We start from the raw sequence: 16,111 nt of genomic DNA on the forward strand, positions 1-16,111 counted from the left end.
TTACTTCTTTATGAGATGTGAGAGAGAGGAGAAAGAGATCCACTAACCGTTATCTTCCGCTAATGGTTGATCCAATCTTCCCTCTTTGCTGCTTGCTCCCAGCTCCTTGCTCTTTCACTGGCCCAGCTACACAAAGATCCTGCAAAAGCACAAGAAAGGGAAACTACAAGAAGCATACATCCATAATTGATTCAAGGATTAGAATAAATCAAATATACAAGTATCAATACGCCACAGAGACACATGCATATAGAAGAACCTCAAATACTTTATTAATGGAAGAAGTAAAGTTCTGAGAGTGTTACAACCATAATAGGCCCGATCCAGCAACACCTCCTAGCAGAAAGAAATCTCCTCTTCACCTCCTTCAAGCAAATCACCCAATAGTTCTATGCACAAACCAACAGCACTTCCTTACATTCACAAGATTCCAGCCTCCTTAGACCTCATGAGAGAGCTCTATATATAGGAGTTTTGGAGAAAGGATGAGTCAGCTTGAGGCTGGCATGAAGCTGACTAGTGTCCTCTCCCACTTCAGTTATACTTCAGTTCTTGAGTCCACTTGGAGTTTCTTGCTTCCACTTGGAGATCTAGATCCTCTTACTCATCACAAGGCGAATTCCCTGATCCAAGTGTCATTTTGGAAGCTTCCTGGGCATTTGACACCTTGCAGAATGACTGTGCCACTTGGCCAATCTCGCCCAGCGCAGGTAGCCTTCATTAGATTTGACATTCAGCGCAGGTACAGAGTGGAGCAGTTGACATTCAGCGCAGATGCTCAGTGGAGTAGCTGACATGATCCAGAATTAGCTTGTTTTTGAGTGTTTTCAGGTGGAGAACTGATTTTCAGTGTTGTGGTTTGCTGACCTTGTTCCTCTAGGGGTAGGAACAACATGTTTAGGGACTTTGGATCCCTTAGATTATCGACATTTCATGCTTCATGCTGTAAGGCACAAAAATGTCTATAACAATTCCCCATGATAATTACATCTATATATAGATTTTTAAAATCAAGACTAAAATATTTTCAAGCCCAAAAAAACTCAATTTCAAAATCTAGCCCAAAAAAAGTCACTTTAAAAATCTAGCCCCAAAAACTCACTTTAAAAATCCAACCCAAAAAGCTTACTTTCAAAATCCAAGCCAAAAGATCACTTTAAAATTCTAGCCTAGAAAACTTACTTTCAAAATCCAAAAAAAAAAAATTATGTCCAAAAATTTGATTCAAAGTAGTTTTTTATTCAAAAGATGCACATGAAGCATGGGAGTGTGAAAATGACATCTTGGTCGAGTTTATTTATAGTGTTAGACTGAAACAGTTATATCAGAGGGTTGCAACATTTCAATTTCGTAGTCGAAGAAAAATATGGATAGGTTTTTCAACCAAACTTTTTTATATTTTCAGACAAAAAACTTTTTCCGTTAATTTCAATGTCTCTTCATGGCAAAAAAAATTGTTTTCACCAAAAAAAAAAAAAATCAGTCGAAAACCTGCAACTCTGCAACAGCTCGAATCTATTCACCTTTATCCAATTTTGGAATGGTTAAACTCAATCAAATATAGTGAATTTACTTTCGGAACCAATACCAGCATTTGCAGAATTGAATCTACTTTTAGTAGATATAAATTTTATGGAATTTCATAGATATTTGCTAATTTTAACTAATTTTCTAGTAAAATGTGTGCAATTTTTTTTTGAAGGTCATTATGATTCAGTGAAATCAAAATTATGTATCTTCCAAAATACACTGTAAAAAAATATGGAAAATTTATGGTGCATTATGTTGGTCTGTCTTCTTTAATGGGTATATATATATATATATATATATATATATATATATATATATATATATATATATATATATATATATATATATATATATATATATATATATATATCTATATATATATATATATATATATATATATATATATATATATATATATATATATATATATAACTAATATGTTGAGAAACATGGTGCTATGTTAAACATCTTCAAAATCTGCTGTTTTTTCATATTGGATTTGTTCAAAAAAAATCTAGTAATTGTGATGATGTGCATTTTATGTTTTCATAAATATAGCCATACTGAACTAGAGTCTGTCTAGATTGTTACAACACATTCTTTTTTTAAAAATGCAAGGTTAACAAAGAATACACTGGGGCCAAAAACCATGACTTTTTATGAATCACTTGATTTTTAAAGAACACACGGATAAAAGAATTGCTAAGTTGACATATCAAATGTGATTTTATTTTTTATTTTTTTTTAAATAAGCAATAGAAAGCTAAAAAAATTTATGACAAGTCTTCCTTTTACTGTAAAATGAAATTATAAGCAAAAAAGTTAATTTACCTTTCCAAAAGTTGAAAAACTTCTAAAAATGATACTTTTTTCTCAAAAAAGGGCCAAATACTTTTTTCTCAAAAAAGGGCCAAAAGTGTAACCTGACTTCACATTTTCACCCTAAACAAGTTCTTTGGTTCATATGATCCTACTTCGTCTACTACGATAGTTTTGAAAGTCTCGAGCATAGGTGATAATCAATTTCTCGCATGACAACTTTGTCGGTCACATACTTCGGTGAAATATGTGGCGACTTATAGGATCCAAAGACTCTAATATATGTGCCCAGATAAGATGTAAACCAATCTGCAACCTTGATAAAAATTGTTGGCTTGTTGGGGCCTGACCCAGGTTCAGAAGTGATTTAGCCAAACAAATCCTGAAACTACCAGCCCTTTCGGTAATAGCCCGCGGTGCGCGGACTGAGGTCTCACCTGAGGTAGTGTGTGAGGGTGTTGGAATTAGGTTTCGGCACCCTAGGGATGTCTTGATGAGGTCTAGGAAGTTTGTGAACCCAACCTGCACATTTGCACTGCTCTGCGTAACCGTCTGACCGTTGCAAGTTGTGCGACTACTTCTGCGCAGCTTTGTAAAGAGCACGAAGAGGTGATTTCTAGATCCTTTATCTTCACTCTGCTATTATTATAGATCTTGACTTAATTGTGTGTACCCAATATTCTTATTAACCATTATACATTCATAACAAATTCACGTAATCATAAAACTGTAAAGAGACGCATAAATACAACAGAAGTATAAACACACAGATCTACGAGTAGATGCACAATATTTCAAAATCAACTCCGCCCTGCGCACTCAGCTGTAGGGTCCGTGCACACAGCTGCAGAATATACCAAACCTCTGTGCACTCAGCTGCAGAGCCTCTTACTACTACTATGACCCAAGACTCGAACTTACAGACTCAGAGTGAATTCCTCATTCAAAACCCATATTAATTCTTCACAACTGAAAAACTGCCTTTTACACTTAGAGCCTCTCTCTATTTATACAATCCCATGGTTCACGGACCATGGGTAGGCTGATACATTCTATATTAAATTACATTATTTTAGGGCAAACAACCCTAGACTCTTGTGCTCCGCGCTCACATTTTGCATGGTATTTACATTACATTTGTTATCACAAAATCATGATCTGATGGCTGCTAATCAGTTAGAATTTATGTAACTATTTCAGACCAGACTCTTGGCTAAGGATTAGCCTCCCTAACCTGAGAGGGCTCTCTCAAAACAAACTACTGATTGTGATTAACACTAAGAGGGCTAACTCTTAAAATGAAAACTTAATAACACGCTGGTTGGACAGACAACATAAGATTTCTTCCATTGGGCTCATGGAGTCAAACACCATTCCAGTAAACTATCAACTACTCATTCATGGAAGTCAAGGCATATAATGTCTAAACACTCAAAACATTTCTCAAATGAACCTCAACTCATAAATATGCACAGGAAATCTGAGCAACTAGGTGAATTCAGAGTGATTGCACATCTATGGAGTTGTAAAATATGAAAGATAAAACAAAACCACATACATCTTGAGCATTTGAACACAATATGAATCTTGAGAAGAAAAAGTAATCTATTATATTACTGCAACAAGTCTTTTTCATAAGCAAATGTAAAACTCTGTTTTCAATAACATCCAACCCTCATTACATCAGAGTTTTCACTATATATAGGAAAACAAACTTAACTACCTCGAGCTTCCTCCTCCAACATGAGGGGAGCATCGAAGGTTGCTATTAACTATCCTTATCTACTGTATAACTAATTCATTAATTACATGATTGCTGAACTGTAATTACAAATGATCTTAATTTACTCAAAACCCAAAATCTGTCCTCCTTGTAGCATGATACTTTTCTGAGTCTTGACACATGTCCTCTATCTTCTTTGGTTGAAGTATCTTGGAGGAGAATACACTGAACGAGCTGGCTTTGGATTCTTGTTGCGCAGATGGCTCATTAATTAACCAAAAGATGTGCTCTGTTTTCACGGTCCCTGTCTCCCAACATTCTTCATTTCTTAAAGAACATGTCCCCTGCTCTCTAATTCTTTATAAACAACACATATCACCATACTTTCCAATGAGCTGGAAGCCTTGTGAGCTGAACAAGTGTACAAAAAAAAAATCTCCGAAAACTTTAACAGAAACCCCAACAATTCGGTCATAAAGTGCCTTTAACGAGACTTGAGCTAGAAACAAAATATTTCACCTTTTCAAAATGCACATCTGTCATTCTCTGAATAGCTAGGGGAGTCTTTTATGGTTTCCATTATGTCCTTGAGGCTTTTCCTTCAAAACTTTGCTGACCTCATCATTAAACTCCTTGTTTTTCTTATAAAACAGCACCTACAGCAGTTTCGTAGTGCGCTACGAAACTGCTGTTTTTACTAAAACAGAATGCATCTGCACTAAAGCTTCCTTTGCTTGAACTTTTGACTTTTCAAACTTCCTCTACAGGTGCCAAAGACTTAGATGATTTCAAAATAGTGGAACCCAAACAAAATTGACCAAAACTGAAAATATCACCTTTTCCTCAAATTAATGAGCTAGTTGACCTAGCCGCATCTTCAAATTTGAAACCTCCTTCTTTAAAGCTTTGTTCTTAGCTCTCAGGGTTAGGTTCATTTGTTTGAGGAGTTTAGCTTGCTTGAGGGCTGGGACCGTCCAGGTATATACATCAGCTACGGAATCTGTCTGACCCATTAGGTTTTTACTGCCCTTTAACACAGCTCTTTTATAATTAGCATACCTAACTGCACGTTCCTTAAACACATTTTTAGCTTTGACAATTTCTTCTTTGGTTGCTCCCACCTAATCCTTTATGGCTGTTTTCACTTGACTCTTTATGGCAATTACATTTCCTCCTTGGGTGATGATGACCTTCTTATTCTTATCTTTATGTTTGACTACCTCCACTGTTTTTGTCAACACTTCAATTACCTCTGTTCTGGGTGACTTTACAGCTTTCTTTGCTTTATGCACTTTCTCCTTTACAGCTTCTTCTTCTTTATTTAGTTTCTCAGCTTCTTTAATTTGCTTCCTTGTAACTGGCCTTCTTGGCTTGAACATAAACACCTCACTAGGCTCATCAAACCTTAATCTTTTCGAAGCTTTTGACTTCTTAGTACTCTCAGGAGAAGATTGGGTCAAATCAATATGCATGGGTTCAAGATGCACTGGTTCTCCCTGCTCAAATTCAATAGCCTCAAGTAGGTCACTTAGACTGGCCTTTGAAATTGGACTTTCTTCCACAGCTACTGATTTACCTTTCTCCTTGCTTAGTTGACCCCTAGTTTTAACTCTTGATGCTTTTTCAGATTCAGCTGATTCATGAACATCCTTCTTTTGCTTGACCTTTTCCTTTGATGATGACTGAGGTGGCTGAGGTGGCTCTTTAATAACCAAGGGTTTGACTGGTTTGTTCAACTAAGATTTAACTTTCTTTTTCTCCCTAGCCTCCTTCCTAAGCTCAGCAATAGTGGGTTCCTCCATTAATTCTTCTCTTTCTCTAAGTGGCTGTGGGGTGAGGCCTGTCTTACTCTGGAAACCGGCCATATAAATGAAAGAATCCCAATCCCTACCAATCTTCTGCAAGCCATCCATCACTAACAGTTTAACTAGGCCATGATGAAACAGTGATGACTCACAATCATCCTTCCTCAATTGAATTTTATCGCACATCTTACTGAGGCTTCGAAACAAATAGAATGGGAGATCTATAGGTGCTTTTCCCATGAAATGCAGCAACAACTTGAAATGATATGAATAAAATTTGTTATATCTACCCTCACAAGTTAAATATTTTTGAATACAAGAAAGAAGCATAGCATAACTCTCCTTAACATAACTTCTAGGTACAGCCTTAGTCAAATCTTCATTCACATAGGCTTCCTTCAAGAATATTTTACAGGGGCTCATATCAAATTTGAAATTTTTGAACCACTCCTGCCCTCCTCTAGGAATCTCAGTTACCCTAGCTATAATCTCTGGAGATACTGGGAATTCTAACATAGACACCTTGGAACTCAAGCCTGTAAAATTCAATGCAAATTCTTTTGTTACCTGAGTGTGTCCTCCCTTCAGCTTTTCACAAAAACTCCAGCAACCAGCGTCTTTGAAGGCCTTTTTAACGCCTTCCTCCCTCAATGTCAAGTCTAATCCTTCGGGTTCTGCCCTTTGACACCTTCCTGACCGATGCTCTTTCTTCTCCATTACGCCTTGAAAACTTTTGCACACAGTAACAGCAGCAACTTCAACTCAACAAGCAACTTCAAACTTTAGAACACAGGCTCGCTTGCAATGCAGCTCTCTTGAAGAAGAAACTCGGGCTCATTACAATTCAAATAACTTAGCATATAAGCTGGCCGCTTCAAGTAATAATAATAGAACATCATGACACAACCATGCATGACAAGAACATTTAAATGAACTTAATGTGCATGACTCTGAACCTATTGGTGGAATGATGCCTCGTAATTGCTTGGAAGGTACATAAACTGACAATAATCCGACCGGACACAATGACTCATCCCTGGACATGACATTTCAAGAATGTGCGCTGCAAAATCCCGAATTCGCGATTTCGTAGCGCAGACAGTTATAATTCAGTGACATGCGCTGCGAAATGGCTGGCGCTACGAAAAGGCTAAAACATTACTAAGCTGCAGAATCATCCAATCAAACGGTGCTGCGAAACTGCGAAAAGGACAAATGACACTTACGAGACAAGACATATCTTAATCAATCATGATGGAGGATGACTCGCGGTTTTGAAAATGATTCTCAACAATATCATTGAAAAACATGACCCCTAAGTGGTAAACATAGGAGAACAACCATATAACATTCATTTTTACCCATGAAATTTTGGACTTAACTTATATACATGCAACTGCAGTTCTCAGTGATAACAACATTGACCAAAACGCGGGCTTTAAGCCCCAAAAACCTGCTATGGGGGGATCCGCTACCCAATAGGCCCCCAACACAATCATCGTGACTCATCCTTGAGTCACCCCACTGGTGTGGCGATCTTTATGCGAAGTCCATCCAACTGTGCTTGTGCTGCGCAAACGTCTGCAATGCACTATGCTGCCGTCATCTAGATTTGCTCCATATCTGTTTCTGAATCATCTGCGTCTGACTTGATTCCATACTTTGATGCCAGCTTCTAGTACCTATGTTTATAGTCCCGCAACTCTGTCTGGCTTGTTAAGTCGTGAAGACTGTCCTTTTGTTGGTTAGTCAAATAGCTGGCCCACCCTTGTAGGGCTTCAGGCGACTACCATTTACTCTTCCTGGGAAAGGTTCTCCATTAAGTTTGACTAGCTAGATCGTGCCCCCATCTATAACTTCTTTTACCACATATGGTCCTAACCAATGCATTTTGAGTTTCCCCAGAAATTTTGCGAACTTTCTGTCATACAACAACACTAAATCGTTTACCTTGAATGTGTGCATCTTGATATGGTGATCGTGCCAGGATTTATCGTGCTATTTCTGGACCTGCTGATGGAATCCCGCCAGAAACCGTTCTTCATCGAGTTTTTTAATTGCGTGAGTCTCTCTTCCAAGGCTTTGCGGTCCAGCATTCCTGTAATTGCTGCGATCCGTAAACTGGTTACGATGTATTCTATTAGCATGAATGCTTCCATGCCATAGACTAACCTGAAAGGTGTTTGAACTGTCAATTTCTTGCACGTGGTTTTGTATGCCCATAACACGATAGGTATGCGTAGGCCCCACTCGTTTTGCTGTGTGTTGCATACCTTGGTCGGCGCAATTTCGAGAATTTTGTTGAATGCTTCTACTATCCCATTAGCTTGCGAATGGTATAGTGTACTTGGCTGATGATACACTTGGAATTCCTCGGTGAGTGTGTTGATGGTCTCATTCAAGAAGTGCGTCCCACGGTTACTCATTAAAAGTTTCGGGCAACCAAACTGTGTCAACATAGTATTGAACAAAACTTTCGCAACTTTTGTAGCTGTGTAGTCCTTAACCGGCTGTGCTTCCACCCATCGAGTCAGATATTCTATCACGGTGATGATGTAGCACGCACCCATCTTCCCCTGAGGGTTGATTGGTCCTACAAAGTTGATTTCCCATTTTTTGAATGGCTGCAACGTCATCTGTGGATTAAGTGGCATCTCATCCCTTCGTGATGGTTTCCTAGTCCTTTGACATACATCACAGGCCCGACAGTGTGTTTTCGAATCTTGATGTAGGGTTGGCCACCATAGCCTAGCGCGAAGAATCTTCTATGCCATCGCGCGTCCTACATAGTGTCCTCCTACAGCCCCTCCATGTGCTTCCACGAGGATCTATCCTCCTTCAAATTCAGGTACATATCTTCACAATATCTCATGGTTTCCCATTTTGTAGTGGTGCCCCGCGATGACAGAAAAGTCTGCCACACGCACCACCAATTCCTTATTCTGCTAAATTGAATATTCCTTTGGCGCAGTCCCTGTGGTTAAAAAATGAATTATATCTTCGAAGTGGCCATCTGCGACATGCACTACAAAGAGTTGTGCATTAGGTAGTCCTCAACTGTCTCAATTCCTGATAAGTGATCTAGTCTTGCATTTAGGCGTCTCGGCTTTACGATGACCTCAAATTCATATTCTTGAAACAGTAATAACCATTTGCATATGCACCCCCCCAACACAAGCTTGTTCACCAGGTATTTTAACGTGGAATGATTGGTATGCATTTTGAAGTGCCCACCAAGTAAATAGTGTCAGTGTTTTTGGAGCATGTATACCATTGCCAACCCTTCATGCTCAGTAGCAGAGTAGTTCTTTTTGGCTTTGGACAACCGCTGACTTGCAAATACGATCGGGTGATCCACGCCTTCTGCGCCTTCATGCATAAGTACAACTCCTTGTGCGATACACGATGCATCAACGTGTACATGAAATTCTACATCCCATTTTGGGAAGACTAGGATGGAAGTGGATACCATTTTCTCCTTGAGAACATCCAAACTTTTCTCACAATCATCATTCCAACAATATGTAGCATCCTTTTTCAATAGATTCTCCATTGATGCTGTTATTTATGCATAGCTCTTGATAAATTTCCTATAGTAACCAGTGTGCCCCAACGTAGTGTGTAGTTGTTTAACACTTCGTGGTGCTTCCAGATTGAGAATAATAGCAATCTTCGCAGGATCCACCACCAGACCTTGTTTGCAGACCACATGGTCGAGCAGGTTTCCAAAGGGGATGAGGAAGGTGCACTTTTTTAGATTTAGTGCAATCTGGTGTCGTCAACAAGTATCCAAAATCAAACGTAAGCTTGCTATATGGTGTTTAACTAACCCGAATATAGTCTAATCGTCCAAATAGACCTCTAAGAACTTGTGGATGTATTCCTTGAATGCAGCTACCACTATGCGTGAAAATATCGCTGGCACATTCTTCAGTCCAAAGGGCATGACAATGTATTGAAAATAGCCCCATTTGATTGCGAAGGTTGTCCTTCTCCTATCTTCTGGTGCGATCTTGATCTGATGTACCCTGAGAAACCATCCATGAATGAGTAAGCTTCCTGACCACCAACATTCTCCAATACTTCATTTGTAAACGGTGTCAGGAATGGATCGTGAACATAGATGTCATTGAGCTTCATGAGGTCCACACATATTCTGATTTTTCCCTTCTGTTTTTTCTCCTGTACTACCATGGGACTCACCCAGTCAGATTCTTCCATTGGTTCAATAATTTTGCTTGCAAGAATTTTGTGTAGTTCTTCATGGAACTTTTCTTTATATTTTGGATTCAAACATTAAGGTTGCTGCTTAATGGGCTTCGCGTCTGGTTTCAGAGTGATCTTCATCATCCCTAAGTCACCAATGATCCCCTTTAAGTCTGTAATTTGGCCGGGAACAAATCTTGATATTTGCTGAGTAACTCGGCGATGTTATCCACCATAGCATCATCCCAATAGTCCTGAAGCGTCACATACTTCAGCTCCGCGTCTGTACCAATGTTTACCTACTTTGTTTTTAGTGATGCAGTGACGTTAGGATCCTCAATTGATGTTCCTCAAACTTCACGACACCCTTCAGTTTCTAGAATATTAATATTTCGGGGGTCTTCATCATCCTCCTATACTTTCACATTATAACATTCTAGGGCACTGCTTAATTGGGTTGCCCATGCTGGTTGAACTATCTACCGTCGTTCCTATGGTATTTTGAAGATGGTGGCTTTTATGGGTTGTAGCGCATTGTCAACAGTATATGACCATCAGTCTTTGAATGTGAATTTTAACAAAAATCCCTCGCACAAGACATCCCATTCACCCGTACCATGTCGAAGTTCTATCTTAGTATACCAATTCATGGGTATGACATCCACGGTATGGTATAATGAGTGTACCCATTCAGGCTAAGGTTCTTCTCCATAGGCCTTGGTCCATTTCACGAGGTGCATGCACGGGTCATCACATCCATCGTATTTATCTTTTATCCATAGTTGCGGTTTCCCAAATCATAGGCGCATCATCCTTCTACATTTGTGCCAATTTTCAAAATTTCCTTCATGTGTTCCCACTAGCGCGCAGGTGTCACACGCAGCACCCACTTCAATGCATCGAACAACTGTTGTTATGGTACTGCACTTTCAAACTTGTCCAGGAATTTGTCCACCACTGTCAATCCATCATATGTAGGCAGATCTCAGGCCTGGGTTATTACGCAACACAATGATCTAATCATCATGTTGCAATTCAGCATTATCACTTCATTCAACCGATTGTGCCAACGTTTGTCTTCTTCTTTTGAATCCGTAGTGCACGAACTTGTGCACTCCCACGAGATCCTTCCCTCTACAGTCAGATTCACCCAATCCTAATCTCACGTAGTTATCTTGTAGATACAATCCAGGTCATCGTCGCTTCCATCATCGTCGCGCATAGGTTCAGTGTAGCGTGCTCCTTTGGCTGGATCTATTGAAACTACTATGCGTAAGGACTTTTTCTTGAATATAATCTTTCGCTTCTTCAGGTTGATGACTCCATTCATATTAGTGGCCCAGTCTATTCCTAGGAATGTGGGATAAGGATTGCTGTCATCAATAATCTCTATTACTTCAAAGTCCATATGTGTGCTTGCGCTTTCGATATCAACTGTTACCCCTTGCAACCTCCCCATGGGAAAAATATTTTATTGGTTCGCCATTCGTAATTGAATAGGGGACCACTATAACCTGGGCCTGCCCATGCGTTCCCATGCCTGTTTTGGTAACACTTTCGCATCTGTTCCCAGGTCTAGGATTACCTGATCCATTTCGTACTTGACAATCTACATGGTTAATCTCATTTCCCTCTCGGTGCACAATGCATGCTTCCCCAATTTCTAGATTACGCATAGTTCCCCTGATCCCGTGCACCTAGTGATCAACTCTTGTAGTCCCTTAACTACCTTATTATCGCGTAGAAGTTTCATTCATGTCTCTAAAAAGGTAGTAAGCATAGAAGGATCCATTCCTAGCTCTAGTTGATCCTTACTACCTGAAGTAGAGCCCTCCGTGAAGCTCTTCTTAGCTTCAATAAACGTCTCCTTTGCGTGTTCCAAGTCAAACTCAGGTTCCTTTGTAGGAGCCTTACGAACACATGTATCCTCCTCAGGCTACTTCCCCTTATCCCCCCTATGGTCACACCGCTTCTGAGCACCATATTCACAATTGGGTCTTCTTCATGTGGTTCAGGTCTCATCATCTGGATATTTTGAGTCGAAGCAAGCTGGAGTACCCCTTTCTTGCACATCTATGTAATCAATGTAGGGCAATCTATCATTTCATGATAAAACTAATCGCAATATGAACAAGAGATTCTCATTGGATTAGTACAATCACGGGCGTAGTGTCCCGGTCCTCCGCAATTGTAACATATTAACTTTCTGCGACCCCTTCCTGGCCTCATTCCTCCTTGTCCTCGACCTCGACCTTGAAATCCAGTGCACACCATCCTTGTGGCTGGGTCGAGGCCTTGCATTTTTGTCTGCATTCTATAGGCTAGGGTTTGCTCCATCATTAACTTGTAACTGCGACACATACACTCGTCATGGCCTACTGACCTATAGAAATTACAAATCAGTTGCTGGGGAGTCTGTGTATACTTTTGTAGCAAATGATAGTTATCCATTTGTGCTTTCTCCCTATCTGACAGATCGCGCACCATAGCTCGGGTGTCGCACTCCACCCCTGCCTCTGCCTCTGGTGTCAACGACATTGGCCCCCCTCTTGCCAAGTAGTTTTCGAATACTGGACAATGATCCTTGTCGTGGCCTTGGCCTTTGCATTTTATGCACCACACTTCCTCGTGCGTCTCCGGCAGCAATGCACTATCCTGCTTTAAGCTCTGCATTTCCAGGTAGAGATTCCGTAGCTGTGTGTGGATTTTTTGAACACCTAGCCTTGGATCTTGTATTAGTGTTGTTGTGTGTGGAGCATGATTGTTCAGAGGTCTTTGTTTTAGCCAGATGTATACCCCATGAAGTTTGTACACCCCTCCACGCGGGGGGGTGCGGGGGGGGGGACTTGTCCCCCCCGCGGGGGTCCGGGGGGACTGATCCCCCCCGGTTGGGGGGTCCAGGTGCCAGCGGTCCCTCGGCGGGGGCTCGAGTAAAGTTCCCCCGAAGCTAAAAACAAATGTAAAATTGCCTTGTAAAAGTATAGTAATTTCTAGTCAATCTGGGCTGTTCATTAGGCAGATGATCTGACGGTAGAACTTATGTTTAGTTTAAGGTTTTTTTCCCTAGAAGGAAACCCCTCTCTTTGTATGAGGGTATTGTATTTGAGGCTGAGATACAGATGTGTATTCGGTGAGCGAGAAACTGAGAGGTGAGACTGTGAGAGAAAACAGAGGATATTACAACGGATTTGTTGTAGGTTGTGTCTCTTCATTTTGCTGGATAATAGAAAGGAAGGACTGGCTGTTTGGGGTGGACGTAGCCCAAACTAGGTGAACCACATATATTTGTTTCTCTCTTGTTTTATGCATTTTCTGTGTTTATATTTTTGCAATATTTTATGTGTTCCATTGCTCCGTAATATATAATTTCTAACAAGTGTTTCATGCAACCTCATCACCATCTCCAATGCTTCGGCCTGGGTTGAAAGCATCTGTTATGACAACGCCATCCTCGGGTGGGGTGTCAAAGACACCAAAAACTATGCACAGTGTTGCGCATCCGTTAGCATCATATTAGCCTCACGAATTGTACTCTTCAGCCACTGATCCAGATCCCTTGGGGTCTCGCCTAGCAACATTTTGATTTCTTTAAATCCAATTATTAACTGCATTTTTTATTTTTCCCGGCTAAATTCTCTATTTAGCACATTCTGGATCTTTGCTATTCCTACATTTGGGTGATCATTCAAGTTCTTGATATACCATGTCAATGCGCGATCCTACAGTGCGCTCACCAATGTAGCCTTCTTAATGTTTTCATCTATAACCCCTTTTGCTTCCCACACTGCTCTTACCACGAACTAGAATTCATCTGGATCCTCATTCCCTACTCCTTTGAATACGGGTAGCTTAATCACGCTCGCCATTTTGAACTGTTGGTTTGGTGGAGGTGGTGTGGGCGAAGATGGAGGTGAAGGAGGTGAAGTGAGTGATGGCGTAAGTGGAAATGATAATTGTGGAATGTGCTACCTTATCAGACTGACTACACTCCTCAGAGAGACCCGAGTGAGCTCTTCCTCGCTTTCTCACGAAGGTGAAATTAAGGGACTGTTTCCTAATTCCCTGCTACCTCTGTAGACCTTTCCGCTCCGCATCGTTCCAAACATTAATGTATTCGCATCACTCGTTTTTCACATAACAACATCTTAATCCAGGTATTCAATGATTTGATGTACTTACCTCGCGGTCCCTTGAGAAAAAGTTTTTCTACTTCGCTATAGCTCATATTGTGTCTATCACAAATTCAGTGATAAACCCTCCTATTATCTAGTTGAGCCAATGGTCCACAGCTCGCGCAGTCTTATCTTCTGATGCCTCTAGTCTGTTCCCTAACTCCAGAGTCCACACTATTGGTTGATCGAGCTTGTACCATCCTTAGCTATCAGCTAACCTTGTGATCCAATTATATAGTTTAGATGGGAAGGATGTGAAGATCTCGTAGATTTCCATATATACATAGCGATCCAGCCACGTATTCTTAGATATCTGCAGAGTTCTGTTTTCCTGTGTCACAAACTCGTGAAGCTTCTTGTCCAACCACTCTTCAATTTCTTCCTTTGAAGGGTTCCAATGGCACGACATTAGAAATCCCTTAAGTAGATCCCAGTCACAGCAACAGAACCATTTGTTGGTTTGTTGGGGCTTGACCTAGGTTCAGAAATGATTTAGCCAAACAAATCCTGAAACTACAGCCCTTTCGGCAACAGCCCACGGTGTGCGGACTGAGGTCTCACCTGAGGTATTATGGGAGGGTTCTCGAATCAGGTTTCTACACCCTAGGGATGTCTTGATGAGGTCTAGGAAGTTCACGAACCCAACCTGTGCGCTTGCACTGCTTCGCACAGCTGTCTGACCTTCACAACTTGTGCAACTACTTCTACATATGTTTCCAGGAAAACTAGTGTCTATTCGATCTGCTAGTCCCACTAAGACGAGTAGCTATCTTAGAAACAAACAATCAAATAAATTTGCGATTTCCTTTAGATATGATAGATAAGAGAGAAGAAAAGGGGACCAACTTGGATCTTCCACTTGGCTCCTTGCTTGATTTTCTCTCTCGATTGATAGAGCTTGCCACTCCTCTCCTACTTGTCCCGCTTCAGAGAATCCCTGTAGAGCCAAAGTAACAAAAAACCATAAAAGCATATCGATCTATGATATCATAAACAATGTAGAATCAGAAATACATTGACCATACAATTTCATTCACAAATAACAAGATTCATAAATACACGATTATATGGAGGAAAAATCAAAGAACTTTATTAATAGTAGAAGAGAGGATTACAACCAAGCTGTCTGATCCAACATCATCCTCCTAGCATCAAAGCCCTCTTCACCTCATGAAAAGCAAGATCACCTAACAATACAATGTCTCTTCTCACAGATAAACCAACATCACTTCCTTCAAAATACAAAATTCCAGCCTCTAGATCTCTCAGATGAGGGATCCACTTACAAATGTCTTGCAAGGGTGTGAGTCAGCTCTGGGTTTTTGATTAGTGTCATTCCACTGATAGTTCTTGGTTCCACTTGGAGATTTCATTGATCTCTTACTCATCCCTGGGCAAATTCAGAGAGGCAGGCAGAAGTTTCTAGAAGATTCCATGAGTTTCCACTTAGAAAATTGTCTCTACCATTTTTCCATTCTCGCTCATCGCACCCTATGAAGGTTTTTTCAGTATGCATTGCACCTGGATAGTGTAGCAGCCAGTATGCATTGCACCTTGACCACAGAGCAATCAGTATGGTCTAGTTTTGGCTAGTTCTGAGTGGTTTTTCAGGTGGAACTTTTGGGAAATGATGTAACCAGTTGACCATTATCCTTTAGGTTATGAAACAACACTTTTAGGGGTTAAAGAGCCCTTGGTTTATTGACATATGTGACTCAGGTTGAAATGCCCAAATATGTCTATAACAGTTGCCCCCTAAAGAATGAGGTCATAAATCTTTTGATGTCAGGTGAAATGCTTTATCATGGGGATCCAAGGTATTTGAACTGGAAGGTGACCTGTATAAGATACAATAC

This window comes from Pinus tabuliformis, chromosome 9 (genome assembly GCF_031772625.1).
Source record: "Pinus tabuliformis cultivar Carrire ecotype Pingquan chromosome 9, CPIR1, whole genome shotgun sequence".
In the NCBI taxonomy this organism is placed as follows: Eukaryota; Viridiplantae; Streptophyta; class Pinopsida; order Pinales; family Pinaceae; genus Pinus; species Pinus tabuliformis.